This window comes from Dermacentor variabilis, chromosome 1 (assembly GCF_050947875.1).
Source record: "Dermacentor variabilis isolate Ectoservices chromosome 1, ASM5094787v1, whole genome shotgun sequence".
NCBI lineage: Eukaryota > Metazoa > Arthropoda > Arachnida > Ixodida > Ixodidae > Dermacentor > Dermacentor variabilis.
Window position 1 is genome coordinate 233822951 of NC_134568.1, and position 18366 is coordinate 233841316.

General features: G+C 51.4%; 1 protein-coding gene across 1 annotated transcript in view; it reads right to left on the reverse strand.

Moving 5' to 3' along the window:
* The window catches only part of LOC142559482 (uncharacterized), a 150966-nt gene that overhangs the window by 22220 nt on the left and 110380 nt on the right, over window positions 1–18366 (reverse strand). The window lies entirely within an intron of this gene.

Below are 18366 nucleotides of genomic sequence, written 5' to 3' on the forward strand. Positions count from 1 at the left end.
CTGCTGCAATGCGCGGAACAAATGCCGCTTACGGAGAAATTCTCGGTGTTGCTCTTGCAATTCGATACGCCATCCGTGTTCCTGAGGAAGTGTATATATTGTTACGGGAAGGGAGAAGCGTTCGTCTATTTACAGGTAGCTTTTAATGGCTGAGCCAACAAGCGTAGAGCATCGATCTTGCTAAAACACTTCTTCGTCGTCTCCAAGACCACCATCAGCGTCGTCTTCTTTCCACATTACCGACTGTGACATCACCCCCGTCGGAAAAAGCACCTGATTGGTGCGGCTCATCGGTCGAAGAAAGGTAAGGTTTGAGACGGCTGACGTGGATGATGTCAGAGAGGGGTGAAGGCACCGTGGCATTCAGCGGAGACACTTCATATGTGACAGGGGTCACCTGGCGAAGGATGCGGTAAGGGCCATAGTATCGCGAGAGTAATTTCTCGGAAAGACCAACATGCCGAGCTGGACACCATACTAGCACAAGAGCGCCTGGTTCGTAGTTCACGTCGTGATGGCGCTTGTCGTAACGGTACTTCTGGCGTGTCTGGGAAGCAGACAGACGAATGCGGGCAATCTGGCGTGCTTGGGTCGCTGTGGCTATTACATCCCGAGTGTACTCTGTCGGCGAGTCGAGCGTGGTCGAGAGGAGTGTCTCGAAAGGCAAAGTCGGCTCACGGCCGAAGAGGAGATAGAAGGGTGAATAGCCAGCTGTGTCGTGGCGCGAGGAATTGTAGGCGAACGTGACAAATGGTAGAGCAATGTCCCAGTCGCGGTGATCGGAGGAAACATACATTGCGAGCATGTCCGTTAATGTGCGGTTCAGGCGTTCGGTAAGACCGTTAGTTTGAGGATGGTAAGCGGTAGTAAGTTTATGTTTAGTAGCACATGATCGAAGTAGGTCGTCTATGACTTTGGCAAGAAAGTATCTGCCACGATCGGTGAGAAGTTGACGAGGTGCACCGTGGTGCAAGATAACGTCGTGAAGCAAGAAATCAGCGACGTCTGTAGCGCAGCTGGTCGGTAGGGCTCTAGTAATGGCATAGCGAGTTGTATAGTCCGTAGCGACGGCAATCCACCTATTTCCGTCCTCGGATATAGGGAATGGTCCAAGGAGATCAAGGCCAACGCGAAAAAAAGGGTCGGCCGGTATATCCAAAGGCTGCAGCAGTCCGGCAGGAGGCACACCTGGTCTTTTTCGGCGTTGACACGACTCACACGCGGCAACATAGCGCCGGACGGAGCGGTTGAGACGCGGCCAGAAAAACCGTCGCCGAATTCGGTCATAGGTCCGCGTGACGCCAAGGTGTCCAGCGATGGGAACGTCGTGCAGTTGCTGCAGTACAATCGTTTGCAGATGAGACGGAATGACGGTTAGGAGCTCGGGCCCATCAGGGTGCATGTTGCGGCGATACAGGATGCCATTTCGTAGTACGAACATGTGAAGGGATGGGTCAGACGGAGCAGAGAGCAGGCGTTCGATAATGGGGCGTAACGACTCGTCGCGTCGTTGCTCAGCGCCAATGTCTTGCAAGGCTGAGAGGGAAAGAACGCAGATCGGTGCGACATCCACTAAACCGTCCGGTACATCGACGGGATGACGAGACAGGCAGTCGGCGTCCTGATGTAGACGACCCGACTTGTAGACCACAGTTTAGGTGTATTCTTGCAGCCGTAGGGCCCAGCGACCGAGGCGGCCGGTGGGATCCTTGAGGGAGGAAAGCCAACAAAGGGCGTGGTGGTCGGTTGTAACTGTAAATGGTCGTCCATATATGTAGGGTCGGAACTTGCCCACCGCCCAAATGAGGGCGAGGCACTCGCGCTCAGTAATCGAGTAATTGCGCTCGGCGGGAGAGAGGAGGCGACTGGCGTAGGCGATAACGCGGTCGTGCCCACATTGGCGTTGAGCTAAAACTGCACCGATTCCGTAGCCACTGGCGTCAGTGCGGATTTCTGTCGGAGCGGAGGGGTCAAAATGGGCGAGAACAGGAGGTGTAGTAAGCAGCGTGATGAGCTGCGAGAAAGCAGACGCTTGTTCAGAGCCCCAATAGAAAGGAACGTCTTTCCTCAGGAGGTCAGTCAGGGGACGGGCAACATGGGCGAAATTTTCCACAAACCTGCGGAAGTAAGAGCAAAGGCCCATAAAGCTGCGAACATCTTTGGCACAAGTTGGTACAGGGAAATTCTGCACAGCATGAACTTTAGCGGGGTCGGGGCGAATGCCTGACGAATCGACAAGGTGTCCGAGCATAGTTATTTGGCGGTGACCGAAGTGGCACTTGGACGAGTTGAGCTGTAAGCCAGCGGTGCGAAAAACAGAAAGAACAGATGAAAGTCTTTCAAGATGTGTCGCAAAAGTTGAAGAGAAGACGATGACGTCATCCAAGTAGCACAAACAGATGGACCATTTCAAACCACGCAAGAGCATGTCCATCATCCGTTCAAAGGTCGCCGGGGCATTGCACAAGCCAAATGGCATTACTCGGAACTGATATAGGCCGTCTGGTGTGACGAATGCGGTCTTTTCACGGTCCATGTCATCCACGGCAATTTGCCAATATCCAGAGCGAAGGTCTATAGATGAAAAATAAGTGGCACCGTGGAGACAATCCAGAGCATCGTCAATGCGGGGAAGTGGATACACATCTTTCTTGGTGAGCGTGTTTAGATGACGATAGTCAACGCAGAATCGCCAGCTGTTATCCTTCTTTTTGACGAGAACAACAGGGGACGCCCACGGACTGGAAGAGTGTTCAATAATCCCTTTGGCAAGCATCTTGTCAACCTCGCTCTGGATAACTTGTCGTTCAGAGGGCGACACCCGGTATGGGCGTCTGCGAACAGGTGCTGCATCGCCGGTATTTATCCGATGCGTCACGACCGTAGTTTGACGCAAAGGGCGATCGTTCAGGTCGAAAATGTCGGAGTAGGACTGGAGGAGGCCACGGAGCTGTGCGGCTTGTTGGGTGGAGAGGTCCGGTGCAATCATCTTTGTAAAGTCATCGGTCGGGGCTGATGCAGAAGGCGCAGAATGAGCAGTGGTCGAAGACGGCGCAACAGATAGAGCAGAAATGTGGCACTCGTGCGTTGGTGACAACGTGGCAAGAGACATGCCTCGAGGAACTACTTGCGGGCACTGTCCGAAATTTAGGATCGGAAGACATGTCTGATTGTCCGCAACAGAAACGATGGTGTGTGGGAAGGAGACATTGTGAGAAAGCAGGACTGACGTCGCGGGAGTGAGGACATAGTCTCCATCAGGTACAGGTGGGCTGGCTAAAACAGGGATGAAGGTTGCTGCAAGAGATGGCAGGCGTATAAAATCCGCGGAACAAAGCTGAGCTGGAGCTTGAGCAGGAAGGTCAATGGGAACAGGTAGGGGTAAGTCAAGTTGTACGACACCGGCGGAACAGTCAATCAGAGCAGAATGGGCGGACAAAAAGTCGAGTCCGAGGATCACATTGTGAGGGCAACGTTCAAGCACACTAAACAAAACGGACGTGTGGCGACCGGCGACACTGACACGAGCAGTACACATTCCAAGCACAGCCGGAGTTCCACCATCGGCGACCTGGAGCAGTCGAGTCGGAGCAGGGGTAAGTACCTTTTTCAAGCGCGTTCGAAGCTCCGCACTCATGATGGAAATTTGGGCTCCAGTGTCGATGAGTGCTGTAACGGGCAAACCATCCACGTCCACGTCCAGAAGGTTCCGATTAGTAGGCAGGGTCAGCAGAGGAATTTCAGGCCGGTGTTCTAGAGCAGCGTCACCTCCAGGAGCTGCCACAGTTAGTTTCCCGTCGGAGAGCGGCGACGGTAAGCTGGGGATGGAGAGCGACGCAGCTGGGGCGAACGGGAGCGGCGACTATGTGGTGATGGCGATCGGCTGGTCGCGGTGGCTCGAGCGTTGTCAGGTGCGTCTTCAACCTCGGCGGAGAGTGATGGCGGGCGAGGATTCAGTGGGAAGCGGCGGTAGGCGGGAAAGCTTGGTCGTGAGTGGGCTGGCCAGGAACTTCGACAGTGGCGAGAGATGTGGCCCACACGTCCACAGTAAAAACAGATGGGTCTATCGTCATGGGTGCGCCATTCGGCCGGGTTGCGATAGCTCGGATACGGACCGTATTGGCTCCGGTGAACAGGGGCAGAGGCAGCAGACGAAGCAAAGTCAGGACGGCTGGCGGAGCAGATGGATGGAAGACCTACATTCGCAAGTTCTTGGCGAATGACCGACTGAATGAGTGACACAAGCGGCCGGGAATCGTCAAAGCACTGCGTCACAGGCGTGGCAGGAGACGCTGCTTCGATTTCTCGCCGAACGATACGGACGACGTTCTCGGAGGAGGTGGGCTCACGCGGTGGACAAATGTCTTCGCACGTCGACGAAGCTGCGGTATTAGGTAGGCGCGTAAACTGTTGAACTATGCGGCGACTCTTCGCGTCTTCAAAGCGGCGACATTCGTTAATGATCTCATTGACCGTTGTGATGTTCTTATAAACAAGCAGGTTAAACGCGTCGTCCGCGATGCCCTTTAAGACGTGGCTGACCTTGTCTACCTCTGCCATATTGTTATCTACTTTGCGGCAAAGAGCGAGGACGTCCTGGATATAGGCCACGTACGATTCTGTGGACGTCTGTACACGGGTCCCAAGGTCCTTCTTTGCAGCACGTTGGCGGCCGACGGGTTTGCCGAACAAATCCCTAAGCTTCTGTTTGCACTGGTCCCAACTCGTAATCTCTTCTTCATGTGTTTCGAACCAGACCCGTGCTGTTTTCTTGAGGTAGAATATTACATTAGCCAGCATAAGCATGTTATCCCACCTGTTGTATGCGCTGACCCGTTCGTAATTCTGTAACCAGTCATCGACGTCAACGTTGTCAATCCCGGAAAACATGCCAGGGTCGCGAGGCTGGGCCAGGATGACTGTCGGGGGCGACGACGGGGCCGCGGTTGAACTGTCTCTTTCGGAAGACATGGCGGCCAGGTTACGTCCGCTGCGGAGCTCCGTCTTGCTCGATTACCCCGCACCTCCACCAATGATGTTACGGGAAGGGAGAAGCGTTCGTCTATTTACAGGTAGCTTTTAATGGCTGAGCCAACAAGCGTAGAGCATCGATCTTGCTAAAACACTTCTTCGTCGTCTCCAAGACCATCAGCGTCGTCTTCTTTCCACATTACCGACTGTGACAATATTTACGGACTCGCAACAGGCATGCCGGGCGTTCCTATCAGGACATGGCATCCCGAGAGCGGCGCACCAAATTCTCAAACAGATCCTGCAAAATACACCAACCACACCTCCACGCATCCACTTACTCTGGACCCCTGGTCATACCTTGCTGCCGGGTAACGAACGCGCACATGCGGTTGCCCGAGAAATTTCCCTCCGGGCGACTCGGCGTGGTGAGGCGACTAGTTCAGAGTGCTCCTTGCTCCGTTACAAAGACATACTCCGTCATTATACACGCATTCGTCGCAGCCACGCCGCACCACCGCCGTACTTCTCGCGGGAGGAAGCAGTGGTATTACGCCAGTTACAAACCGCAACTTTTCCAAATCTTGTCTCTCTCAATAAATTCTACCCACACTGTTATGCAGATCGTTGCCCTGGCTGTGGCAGCTCGCCCACAATCTTCCACGTCACGATTGAGTGCACTGCAAACCTCTTTCCTCCCTTGCCAACTCTCATTTACCTCCTATACGCAATAAAGAGCTGTGGGACGATGCCCTGCGCGACCGACCTCCCGAGGTCCTCCGAGCTGCGATACAACGGGCTCGAAACATCGCCGGAATCATCTTACGGACCCTGGACTGAGGGTTCCTGCCACACTGCTCTCGCCATTCAAATATTATTAATAAAGATGTTTTACTCTCTCTCGCGGGGGGTGCTGATGATGACCAGATTTCGGCGTGGCCGCAACCGTAGAATGTCGTCGCGGTCCCCTGTAGCGATTCCCGCAGCCGCCCAGATGGCCCTTGCCAGAGTAGGGTGTGCGCCAGGCATCCAAACAAATACCGCCACGTGGTCGCAAAATGACCTTTTTGTCACGTAAAGGAAGCGGCGGCAGACAAAGATGACCTGCAAGTGTCGCGCGGAGCGCGGTGTCTCGTCACGTGGCAGCAAGGCTGGAGCAGCTGTCTCGCAGGTGGCGGCGCTGGCGCGTCGTTTACGGCGCAGAATAGTCCAGGGAAAGGACAGACAGACGAATACGGCAAACCCGCGGAGAGTCTCAAAATTTTAAATTCTCTCGCAGAGAACCGCAAGGGACACCGTCTTTCCTGTGGTACTCAATGTGGCATAGCAGGTCCAACACGTTACCACGTAGCTTTGGAGCCAAACAGTTGGTGCGAGATTCTGAGCGTCACGCAGAGTGTGAGAATGGCGGTGTCTGTGCATGTATTGTACAGTATCCAGACGCCACAGGAGGCACTAAGTACTGTAGCGGACGAAGACGACGTTGCGTGCATCGCAAAGTTCTCGAGAGGATGGCAGTGTACGCTGTGGGATCGTAGCTGTTGCTGTCGCAGTAAATAAGGACCGGTGGAATTACTGAAGTCTGCTGAAATTGGCTGCTATACGAGCAGCCATAGGCATCAGGTAAGGTTTGCACTTGTGCGCTTGGTCAAGCCTCGAGCCTGAAGAAATCCAAACGAGGAAAACGGGGAGAGATGGTTCCTTCGTGGTCAGGGTGACATCATGGTGACATACAGGGCCTGTCCGTAACGTAATGAGACTGCCTGCCGCGCAGCGCTGCACTCGCCAGTAGCGCGGTCCCCGGAGGCGGTATTTGTGCTGGGGGTTCTAAGCTAAGTAACGCACCGGGCGGCAGTCGCGTCCCAGCTCAGACGCAGTGAGGATATGAAGTGGCGCAAAACCTCTTTTTGAGTTTTTCCCATGGTAGAAAATGTCAAAAATGGAGCGTTCGCTGGAGCAGATAAACGCGATTAAATTTTCCTTTCACCTGGGCAAAACCGCTTCCGAAACGCTTACCTTGGTCAAGGAGGCCTACAAAGACGCCGCCCTGTCAATGGCCCAGATTTTCCGGTGGTTTAGTGAGTTCAAGAACTCACAGGAGACCGTTGAAGACATGCAGCGATCTGGACTCCCTTCAACCAGTGGTTCAGACGAAACTGTGGCCAAAGTAAAAAATCTCCTGGATTCCGACTGCCCTTTATCAGATTAATCGCCGAGAACCTCAACATATGCAAAACAGCGGTTCACAAAATTATTTATGGAAATTTGAACATGCGGAAGGTTTGTTCGAAATTGATACCGAAATTGGTAAGTGATTCAACGGGCTGTCACCGAGTCTCAAACTCGGCGCTCGCTACTTTCCTGTCGAGAATGCAGTGTCACGCTGATAACGCGCAAGCCGTCCGTGACTTGGAAGTTCCGGGCTCGCAGCGTTAAAGAAAGGAAATGCGGGCAAGACACACGACGATTGTTGTGGTACAAGATAAGCCCAAAAGGGTGTAACTTTTTTTTTAAGAGTGAGAGAGACTTTGCAGCGTGGGAATCGCGTTGGCAGCGGTGTATCGACGCCCAAGGAAACTATTTTGAAGAATTTTAATAATATTGTTACGTTATATTATTATAGGAGGACAACGGAGCCAGGAGGAAATCGAACGTCCCGATGTCGGCTGCCGTACCAGATCTTCTGCGCGGCCCGAGACTCAGTGAGCCGGAAGCCGGCAATCTGGTGTGCCGTGTGAGCCCGGGCGAAGACGTCTTGAGCATATTCAGTGGGAGTGTTCGTCGAGGAAGGAAGCAGTGTGTCAAAGGGGAAAGAAAGGTGGCGGCCGAACAGGAGGTAAAAGCATGGTGGTAAAAGGGTGAAAAGCCAGCGGTCTTGTGACGGGACGAATTATAGGCGAAGCTCCCGAAGGGTAGCGTGCTTTCCCACTTACTGTGGTCGTCAGAAACGTACATAAAGACAGCATAGCATTTCTGTCAACGTGTGATTGAGCCGCTCCGTCAGTCCGTTTGTCTGCGGGTGGTAGGCGGTGGAAAGCTCGTGCTGGGGCAAAACAGGAGCGAAGTATATCTTCTCCTACTCGGTACAAGAAGGTGCGGCATGGTGCGGCCGCGATCAGTGAGGAGCTGCCGGGGTGCGCAGTGATGGAGGATGACGTCACGTAAAAGGAAATCTGCTCCCTCAGTTTGTGCCAGCTTGTGCGCAAAGTTCGCGTGATCGCGTACCGGGTCGCGTAATCAGTCGCAACAACGACCCACTTATCGCCAGATTTCGACGTCGGAAAAGGCCGAGAAGATCGAGCCGGTATTTTGAAACATGCTATGCCTATTACATTGCTTTTCGCGTTGTGTGCGTGGTCAGAGCGGCGCTTCGGTCGTGTTAGCAAGGGGCTTTTGTTATCAATGTGATCAGTCGGCCTTGAGAGACGGTTAATTAGTGCGACACAGAGAGGAAGGAGTAGCTGCAAAGCCACGAAACCAGCTGTTGTGCTCCTTCCGTATCATTATCAAGGTGATGCGCTGTCTATTTGGGGTTGCGACAGGCCATGCAGTTGCTTTCAATCAGCTTATTTGAGGGCGCTGCTTTATGATGTGGGTGGGAGGGCAATCGCGAGGTATTTTACAGCGAAGCTGTATACCTCTACCGTCCAAGGAAATTTTCGTGTCGTTGTGATAAGCAAAAAAACTTCCCATACGTACGTGGGCCGATCCCGGAGATAATGCATGCAATGTCAGGTCGACCCGCGGCGGAGGTAAAGCAGGCGTTAAGCACTCCCCATACGTGGGCCGATCCTGAAGATCGTGAAATACCCGTCCGACCCGCGGCGGAGGTGAAGCAGGCGTTAAGCTCTTCCCATACGTGGGCCGAGCCCGAAGATAGTGCAATACCGGGCCGACCCGCGGGGGAGGTGCAGTTCGCCATTAAGGGGCCCACATACACAGCTTCGCTGGTCATCTTTCTTCATAGAGTGGAAGGGCACTGAGTTTTTTTTTTTTCATATTTCGTGAGGCTTGTTTGCCAGTCGGAAAAAATTGCACGCAATTAGTACGTCGCAGAAAACACAGCAGCTAGATGTCATTTTGGGGATGCCTACATATACCTAATTAAGACTTTGATAATTAGCACAGTACTCAAATTAGATGATTAATTGAAATTGTCGAATTTCAGTAACGAAAGAATTGCTGGCGGCTGCTCCACTGTACTGGAAACAATATGCACTAGTAACGCGATGGCTCTTTTTTAAAGACTTGGGGCATGATAGTTGGGACACCCAGTGTAATTCACTCAATAACCGAAATGAGGCCAAGCCTGATTCACTCGAAATCAGAATCAACAGCAATCATGCGCAGGAGCGCGTATACTCGGACTCACAGAAAAAAAAAAAAAAGACAGAGAGGCTGCAGTTTCGCCAGAAATGCGAAGCAGTATTATTGATAGCGAAGTATACGACAATTACACGAAGGAAGATTACACCACGAGAGACGCCTGATTCTTGGTGGTGGGAGATGATTCGGGTTGTGAAACTGAACTGCCTCCTACTATGCGGTCTTGTAAATTCTCATATGAGGCCCTCACTTCACACGAAGTTTCAAGTGGAAGATATATACAAGGTGTCCCAGCTAACTTGGACCACGATTGTAAAAAAAACTTATGCGTTCTTCAGAACAGAAATCGCGTGCATGTTGTTAGCGTTTATCTAAACTTACAGTACCATTCTTCTTGCTCGTCTTTGTTTGAGTAGTTAGCCGAGATAAATTAACTTTTTAAATATAGCTTGAAACGTTCAGGCGTCAATAGGAAAGTTGTGGAGCTTCACAAATATTGCCCAACCCAGGTACTTCCAACGAGATAGACTTAGCGGGGCCATTTTTATTCGGGAAAAACGAAAGCCCGCGGAGTTTAAAAAATGCATCGCGACAGCGCGCTCTGCGCGCCCGAATGCGCCGCGATTACAGCGCTCTCAGGAGCGATTTCTAAAAACATCGCCAGAGCCTTCATTTACGAGAAAGGGCTTCAACCTTTGCTCGGCTCTGACATTACCGGCAGCGGCTGGCGACGGCGCTCTGAAAAAGCAGCAGCCGCTCGCGCCTGTCGCCGAAGAACGCACCGTCATCAGCCGTTTATTCCGATATGATGAGCATTTTTTTTTTCCAGCGTTCAAGTCGATGCGGAATAGAAAAAATACACACAAAACATCCATCATACATCTGGAACCCGTGCGAAAGAGGGCATCATTTGTTACAACGCCGCTTTTCTTCCAAGCTGTGCCAGCGGTTAGATGCATGTGAGCTCGACTGTCTATTACTGTTGTGCCGCGCAACCGTCTCGAAGAATTTGTTTGCAGTGGCCTAAAGCATGCCGCACTCAAGCGAGCAAAAGGCGAACGTGGGCTTAGCGTTGGGAGCGGCTCGGGGCGACAAGAGGAAAACTGCCAAGGTATACCGACACTGGCAATGCGGGGGAAGACTTAGCGCGAACACAATCATGAGGAGTCACTTGACGCTGAAAGAAACAGGTAGATTCAAGAAGACGTGAAACAGAAAGGGGACCATCAGTGAAGAGGCTGAAGGAGACATTTTGGCTTTCATGACTGCAAACCCTCATTCCAACGTGCGTGATGAGAGTGGCGAGGTCGGCATTTCAAAGTCTTCAGTGTCAAGAGTTTTTAGGGAGGCTGAAATGCATCCGTATCACCTCCAACTGCATCAAAAGCAGCAAGAAAGAGACTTTCAATGGCGGCTTGATTTCTCAAATGGGACCCTTGTGAACAGTGACGAAATACCGGATTTTGTTGACAAAGTACTCTGAACAGATGAGGCAGCCTTCTCCAGAAATTCTCAAGTCAACATCCATAATGCGCGTTACCGGAGCGATACGAAACCGCACTGGGTGGCGCAGACCAGACACCAGTCGTCATTCAATGGCCATTCAGTGTGTGGTGCGGTATCTTAGTTTGATGGAAGAATAATTGGCCCCATATTTTTTGACCACATGCTGGCTGCTCAGCGGTACGTGAACATCTTGGAAGGCCTAGTCGAAGATTTTCGCTGTGACCTTCCTCTTACATTTTTAAAGCGAACTTGGTATCAGCACGACGATGCACCAGCTCACAGCAGCAGCCTTGCCCGAGCCTGGCTTGACGAAGCCTACAAACGCCAGTGGGTCGCGCGGCATGGACATGGCCTGCAAGGTCACCGGACTTGACACCTCTTGACTTCTTGTGGGGACATGTGAAAGACCGAGTGTACCGCAAACCTACTACACCAGAAGCACTAAAAGCAGAGATTGCTGAGGCCTGCAGCGAGGTACCGTCTTGCGTACCAAAAAAGCTGCATCGGACGTGCTGAAAAGGTGCCAATACTGCATTACGGCAGAGGGCGACTTGTTTGAACGCATTCTTTAGATAGACATCCCAGTGAATAAATCTCTACAACCGTTATCCATGAAAAGGGCCATCTGTGTGACACCTTTGTACGACGTCGAACAGACACGCAAGTAATATGAAATTACAAATTCTCTGCCGTCAAGGGATGGACAGGAAGCTAACAAGCGACCTTACGTGTCAGTTTACAATTCTTCCTCTTGCGACAACCAGCGTAATTCACACGACGCTATCAAGCTTGTTAAGCGTTTTTGCTTGTTCGGGTCTCGCTCCCAAATTCGAACTATGAGCTTGTCATTTTTCCTCCTCATGCATTCTGCTAGCGTGAGGGTGCAATTATCGCCGAAGAAACGGGAACCGCGCTGTATTTCAACTGCCTCCCGGACCCACTAGCGTTTATCTCGGAACCAAGCACAATGCGAAGCTCGGTCGTGAAGAGAGCGATGATATTACAATGCACGGTTGAGAGCGCTGTAATCGTGGGGCATTTGGGGGCACAGAGCGCGCTGTCACGTGGTATTCTTTAAACTCCGCGGGCTTTCGTTTTTCCCGAATAAAAACGGACACGCTAAGCCTATCTCGTTGGAAGTGCCTGGGTTGGGCAATACTTGTGGAGCTCCACAACTTTCTTATTGACGCCTGAGCGTTTCAAGCTATACTTAAAAAGTTCATTTATTTCGGCTATAAAAAAAAAACGAGCAAAAAATGGTACTATAAGTTTTTGTTCTGAAGAACGCAGTTTTTTTTTTTCAAAATGCTGGTCCAAGTTAGCTGGGACACCCTCTCTCTCTCTCTCTCTCTCTATATATATATATATATATATATATATATATATATATATATATATATATATATATATATATATATATGGTCGTGGCTCGTACCCAGTTCGTTCGCTGGCTGCGCCCTACCTGCTGTTGCCGTGTTGGTCGCTGCTTCTCTACGACCCGAATAAACCCCCTTTACAATTGGTGGAGCTGCTGGGTACAACCGGAATTCTGGAACTTCGCAACCGGACACTGCAGCCTGTCTTCATTATGCCGGAAGAAGGAGCCCTGCAACTACAACCCACTGCCCCAATGACTACCGTGGTCTGCCCCGGCCCGTCGCGTCAACGCGACCCACCCATCTTCAGCGGTACCGAAGACCATGACGTAGAAGACTGGCCGCTGACTACGACCGGGTGAGCATCCACAACCACTGGGAGGACACCAAAAAGCTGAATTATCTATCCTTTTATTTGAGCGGTGTCGCCAGCGTGTGGTACCGCAACCATGAACGTGATCTCACGACGTGGCCAGCCTTCAAAACTAACGTGACGGAGGTATTCGGGCGCCCCGCCGTTCGCAAGCTTCGCGCCGAGCAACGTTTGCGCAGTCGTGCGCAACAGTGCGGGGAGACATTTACAAGTTATATAGAAGATGTTGTCGGCCTCTGCAACCGCGTTGACGTCACAATGGCTGATGCCGAGAAGATCCGCCATATCTTAGAAGGCATTGAAGACGACGCCTTCCAGATGCTGTTGGCGAAAAATCCGGCGACAGTCTCTGAACTCATCAGTCTCTGAACTCATCAGTGTCTGCCAAAGCTTCGACGAACTCCGCAAACAACGCCTAGCCACCCGCCAATCTCCTCCTCAGGCGACTTCAATGTCGAGCTTGGCTGTTTCCCCGGATAACACGTCGCTACTGCTACAGATCAGAGTTCGTCCGTGAAGAGGTGGCTCGTCAGCTTTCTCTGATTCCCCTTACACACGGCCAGTCGAATTCTCTGTTGGCGCTCGCTCTCCAATCTGTCATCAAGGAGCAGGTAGCGGACCACATTCCACCTTCTCTCCAGCAGGCTCCGGTTGCCGCTTCCCTGACGTACGCGAAAGTCGCTTCGAGGCCTGCACCACAGACCTACGGTCCCCTTCGCCCGCCTTTGCGCCCGCCCGTATCCGCTCCAGTCCGGCCACTGGTGCAGTATGCACGACGTCAAGATCATTGGCGCACGGAAGACAATCGCCCGATTTGTTTTTATTGTGGCCGTGCTGGACACGTAGCACGTCACTGTCGCCTCCTTACACCGAACGTCCCCAACAATGTGCGTCCATATGCGCCACGTTTCCAACAACGCCGCAACTATTCGGACACCTTTGAATCTCCTCTTGTCGACACCGCATTCTCCGCCGCTCGCCGTTCACCTCCTCGCCGTCGCTCGCTTTCCCCCATGCACCGGCGTCGGAGCCCTTTGCGCCAGGAAAACTAAATATCGCAGTTCAGGAGGTGAGAACTGCGGTGCCAGCGAAATGTGTAAGGCCTCACACTTCCCCGAAGAACGTTATTGAAGTCGCAATAGAAGGAACATTGACGCTAGCACTTGTCGACACCGGCACTGCACTTTCAGCGATAGATGCCCGTATTTGCCGCAAGATAGGAAAAGTGACGACGCCGCTTTCTGGACTGTCTCTTCGAACTGCCAACGCGCAGCACGTCGAGCCATCCGGCGCCTGCACTGCTCGTGTCGTAATTCAGGACGTCCTCTATATCATAGAATTCATCGTGTTGTCACCATGTTCACACGACGTCATATTAGGTTGGGACTTTCTCTGCACACATCATGCGATCATTGACTGCGCCCGCGCCGAAATCGAGCTGTTTCAGTTTTCGACTGATATTATCACTGACCATAAGGACCATTGCCGCAAAATTTGTTTCAGAAGACACCGTTATACCTGCCTGGTCTTCCACCCTTGTCAGTATCTCTTGTGACTATGTAGATGACGGCACAGTACTCTTAGCTCCGTCTGAACTCTTAGTTCGCCGCCGTTCACTACCACTGCCGTGCGCTGTCCTCGAGTTCCAAGCTGGCGCCTCTCTCATGTGTGTCTGAAACCCATCGGCTGAACCAATTACTTTACGCCGCCGTGAAAGCCTTGGCAGAGCAGAGCCACTGACCTCATCTTCAATATTTGACACGATGGACGCCTCCACTTATATTGCTGCTCTCGAGGCATCGTGTCCACAGTCACTACCGCGTTCTTTTACGCCAGCTATTGCCAGTGACCTTACGACGACGCAGCGCGACGAACTTCTTCGCTTGCTCCAAGGCTTCTCTTCCTCCTTTGATTGCCAAGCAACATCACTCGGCCGCACAACGACTGTTTCGCACACTATCGACACTGGGAGCCATGCACCAATTCGACAGCATCCCTACAGAGTATCGGCGACTGAAAGACGCGTTATCATGACCAGGTGAACGATATGCTCAATCGCGGTGTCATCCAGCCTTCTAGTAGTCCTTGGGCATCACCAGTCGTCCTAGTTAAAAAGAAAGACGGCACCATACGATTTTGCGTCGATTATCGAAGGCTTAACAAGATTACCCGAAAGGATGTATACCCGTTGCCACGTATTGACGACGCACTTGACTGTTTGCAAGGAGCGGAGTTTTTTTCCTCCTTAGATCTCCGCTCTGGCTACTGGCAGGTGCCCATGGCTGACGCTGACTGTTCTAAAACCGCGTTTGTAACACCAGATGGCTTGTATGAATTCACTGTGATGCCGTTCGGTCTGTGCAATGCGCCCGCCACCTTCGAACGCATGATGGACGGCATCCTACGTGGCCTGAAGTGGCATACTTGCCTCTGCTACCTCGACGACGTTGTCGTTTTTTCCCCTGATTTTCCGATCCATCTTCGGCGTTTACATTAAGTTTTGACCTGTCTCCGGAATGCTGGTCTCCAGCTTAACTTAAGAAAGTGCCGATTTGCAGCTCGAAAACTGACTATATTAGGCCACGTTGTCTCCAAAGAAGGCATTCTTCCTGATCCTGATAAACTTCGCGCCGTATCCGAATTTCCGAAGCCCACTAACTTGAAAGCACTACGCAGCTTCATTGGCCTATGCTCCTATTTTCGACGTTTCGTTCGCAATTTTGCTACAGTGATCGCACCACTTAACCAACTTCTTCAAGGCGACAATGAACTTTCTGCTTGGTCGGAAGCCTCTGATGATGCCTTTACGACTCTTCGTCACCTCCTCACGTCTCCGCCAGTCTCGCGCCATTTTGATCCAAGCGCACCTACAGAACTTCACACTGACGCCAGCGGCGTCGGCCTTGGTGCCGTGCTCGCACAACGCAAGAACACTAATGCCGAATACGTAGTCGCTTATGCTAGTCGTGCCCTCACGAAACCCGAGGCCAATTACTCAGTCACAGAAAAAGAGTGCCTGGCTATCATATGGGCTCTTCAAAAATTTCGTCCATATCTCTACGGTCGACGCTTTGACGTGGTGACGGATCATCACGCTCTTTGCTGGTTGTCCAACCTAAAAGACCCGTTGGGCCGCCTCGCTCGGTGGGCCCTCCGAATCCAGGACTATGATATCCGTGTCGTCTATCGTTCTGGACGCAAACACTCTGACGCCGATGCCCTTTCGCGCTCCCCAGTTACTTCAGACAGCAGCACTTCTACTTATAGACATGACATCTCACCACTTGACATCCTGGACATGGCATTGGAGCAACGAAAAGACCCATGGATCGTCATGATATTCGACTTTTTGTCCAATCCTCCCGCAACTTCGGCACCTCGAGCGTTACGCCGACAGGCGCAGCATTTCACAATCCGCGTGGTTACGGCGGAGCGTCAAAAACCTACACACGGCTTCGCGTACGATATTATTGGCGAGGGATGTACACCTTCATCCACAAAAACGTGCGCTCCTGCATTGCCTGCCAGCGACGCAAATGTGTCCCACATCTCTCCACCGCACCTCTCCAACCACTTCCCTGCCCAGCTCAGCCATTCGACCGCGTCGGCATTGATATATACGGGCCTCTTCCATCTACTGGCGCTGGCAACCGATGGATTGTTGTGGCCGTAGATCATTTGACACGGTACGCTGAAACCGCCGCCTTGCCTGCTGCATCAGCAAAAGACATCGCCTCGTTCATACTAAACAACTTCGTTCTCCGCCATGGCACCCATCGTGAACTGTTGAGCGATCGGGGCCGCGTATTCCTCTCAGACATCCTGCAGTCACTCCTATCTGAATGCCAAATTATTCACCGCACTACTACTGCTTATCATCCACAGACCAATGGCTTAACAGAACAATTCAACAGAACTCTTGGTGACATGCTATCAATGTATGTTGCATCTGACCACTCCAACTGGGATCTTGTACTTCCGTTCGTCACTTACGCATATAACACTGCCTCTCAAGCCACTACTGGATTCTCGCCATTCTTTCTGCTTTACGGCCGCCATCCCTCCAGCACCATTGATACTGTTCTCCCGTACCGGCCGGACCCTGCTGAATGCTCACCTGTTTCTGCGATTGCTCAGCACGCCGAGAAATGCCGACAACTGGCCCGTTCTTTGACGTCTGCTCAACAGTGCCGCCAAAAAGAGTGCCATGACCTCAATCCTCCCCCTCACCCCTTCCCCGTCGACTCACTCGTGTGGCTTTGGGTCCCGCCTGTTGCTGCTCCTGGCCTTTCGCCCAAGCTCCTCCCCAAGTACCACGGGCCCTACTGCGTGGTTGCACAAACATCACCAGTGAACTACGTGGTCGAACCCGTATCGCCATCTCCCGATCTCCGTCGACGAGGGCGAGAGACTGTACACATTGACCGGCTGAAGCAGTACTATGATCCGCCCACCTCTTCCTAGGTCGCCAGGATGGCTACTCTTCAATTCCGGGGGTGATTGTGACGAAGAAGATCGGCAGGCTAAAAAGCCCGTTGCCATCGCGTGGCTCGTACCCAGTTCGTTCGCTGGCTGCGCCCTACCTGCTGTTGCCGTGTTAGTCGCTGCTTCTCTACGACCCGAATAAACCCCCTTTACAATATATATATATATATATATATATATATATATATATATATATGGGGTTTTGAAAGGCTGGTCGGGCCCTAGCTCCTCCCAGAAAAATGAGAACTTTCCGCCTATGATCGATCATGCATTTATGTCGTTTGCACCGCTATTCCATCACCCTGATCATTGGGGTTAGCAGTATTTCAAATAAATAAATAAATAAATAAATACAGATCTTGTCTGAACTATACATACACATACGCGGCATGCGGGGATTTCAATGCAGCAGCGCTAGATGACGCAGCATGTTCAGGGGAGCGCGCGAGGGCAGCTCGGCCCGCTCGGCTGCATACTTGCCTCATAACGTGTTTCAGCGGTTGCAATACTGTCTCGCTACATTTATTCAATGCTAATAGCATTAATATCGACATTCGTTGCGAGATGGGTTCTGCGGGATTTTTTTTTTATTGCTTATAAAAAAATATGACAGATGACTCTGCACACAGCTTGGTATATTGGAATGGATAACATACTTGCCGGGAGAGTTCACACGATATTGAATGTCTTGCATTACATCTGATGTATATAAGTAATTCTTTTTCCTTTCTTTCTCAGCACAGGCAACAAATGTAAGCAACACTTCTTGTGTAGAAAAGCAATGTTAGGGGATTGCAAGTCTAAAAGGCGTACAGACCAAGAGAAAAATACGCAGCGAGAGAGAGAGAGATGGATGAGTCGAAGGAAATCATGATCAAAAGATCCGCATTACATGCATTCAAGGAGTAAGCATGGTTAGAGGCACAAATTGCTGGGAATGAGGAGCTCGTAAGCATGAAGAATGGCGAGAGTTGTCGCCTTCTGCTGCTGAAGCTGCTATCAAAGGGAAACTGAAGCGATTATAAAACTTTACGACTGCACGGTTGCCATGTACAGATAGTCATAACGATAGCTTCGGTTGTGTTTGTCCAGTTTATTCTATTACACATTCGAGCTGCAGCTTGCTTTAAAAAAGCCATGCCATTTAACCCCCTTTTCCCTCCCTCAAGCCAATCATCCCACGGAAATTTTAGGGTTTGCTAATGCATAACTACATTATCCAATAAGTGGATTTTTGGGAGAAGCCTCATTTTTTTAACAGTAAACTCCAGTTAACTGAGTCAGGAGATAAAATTAAAGAAAAATTTGTCTTACCTGAAACTATGTATG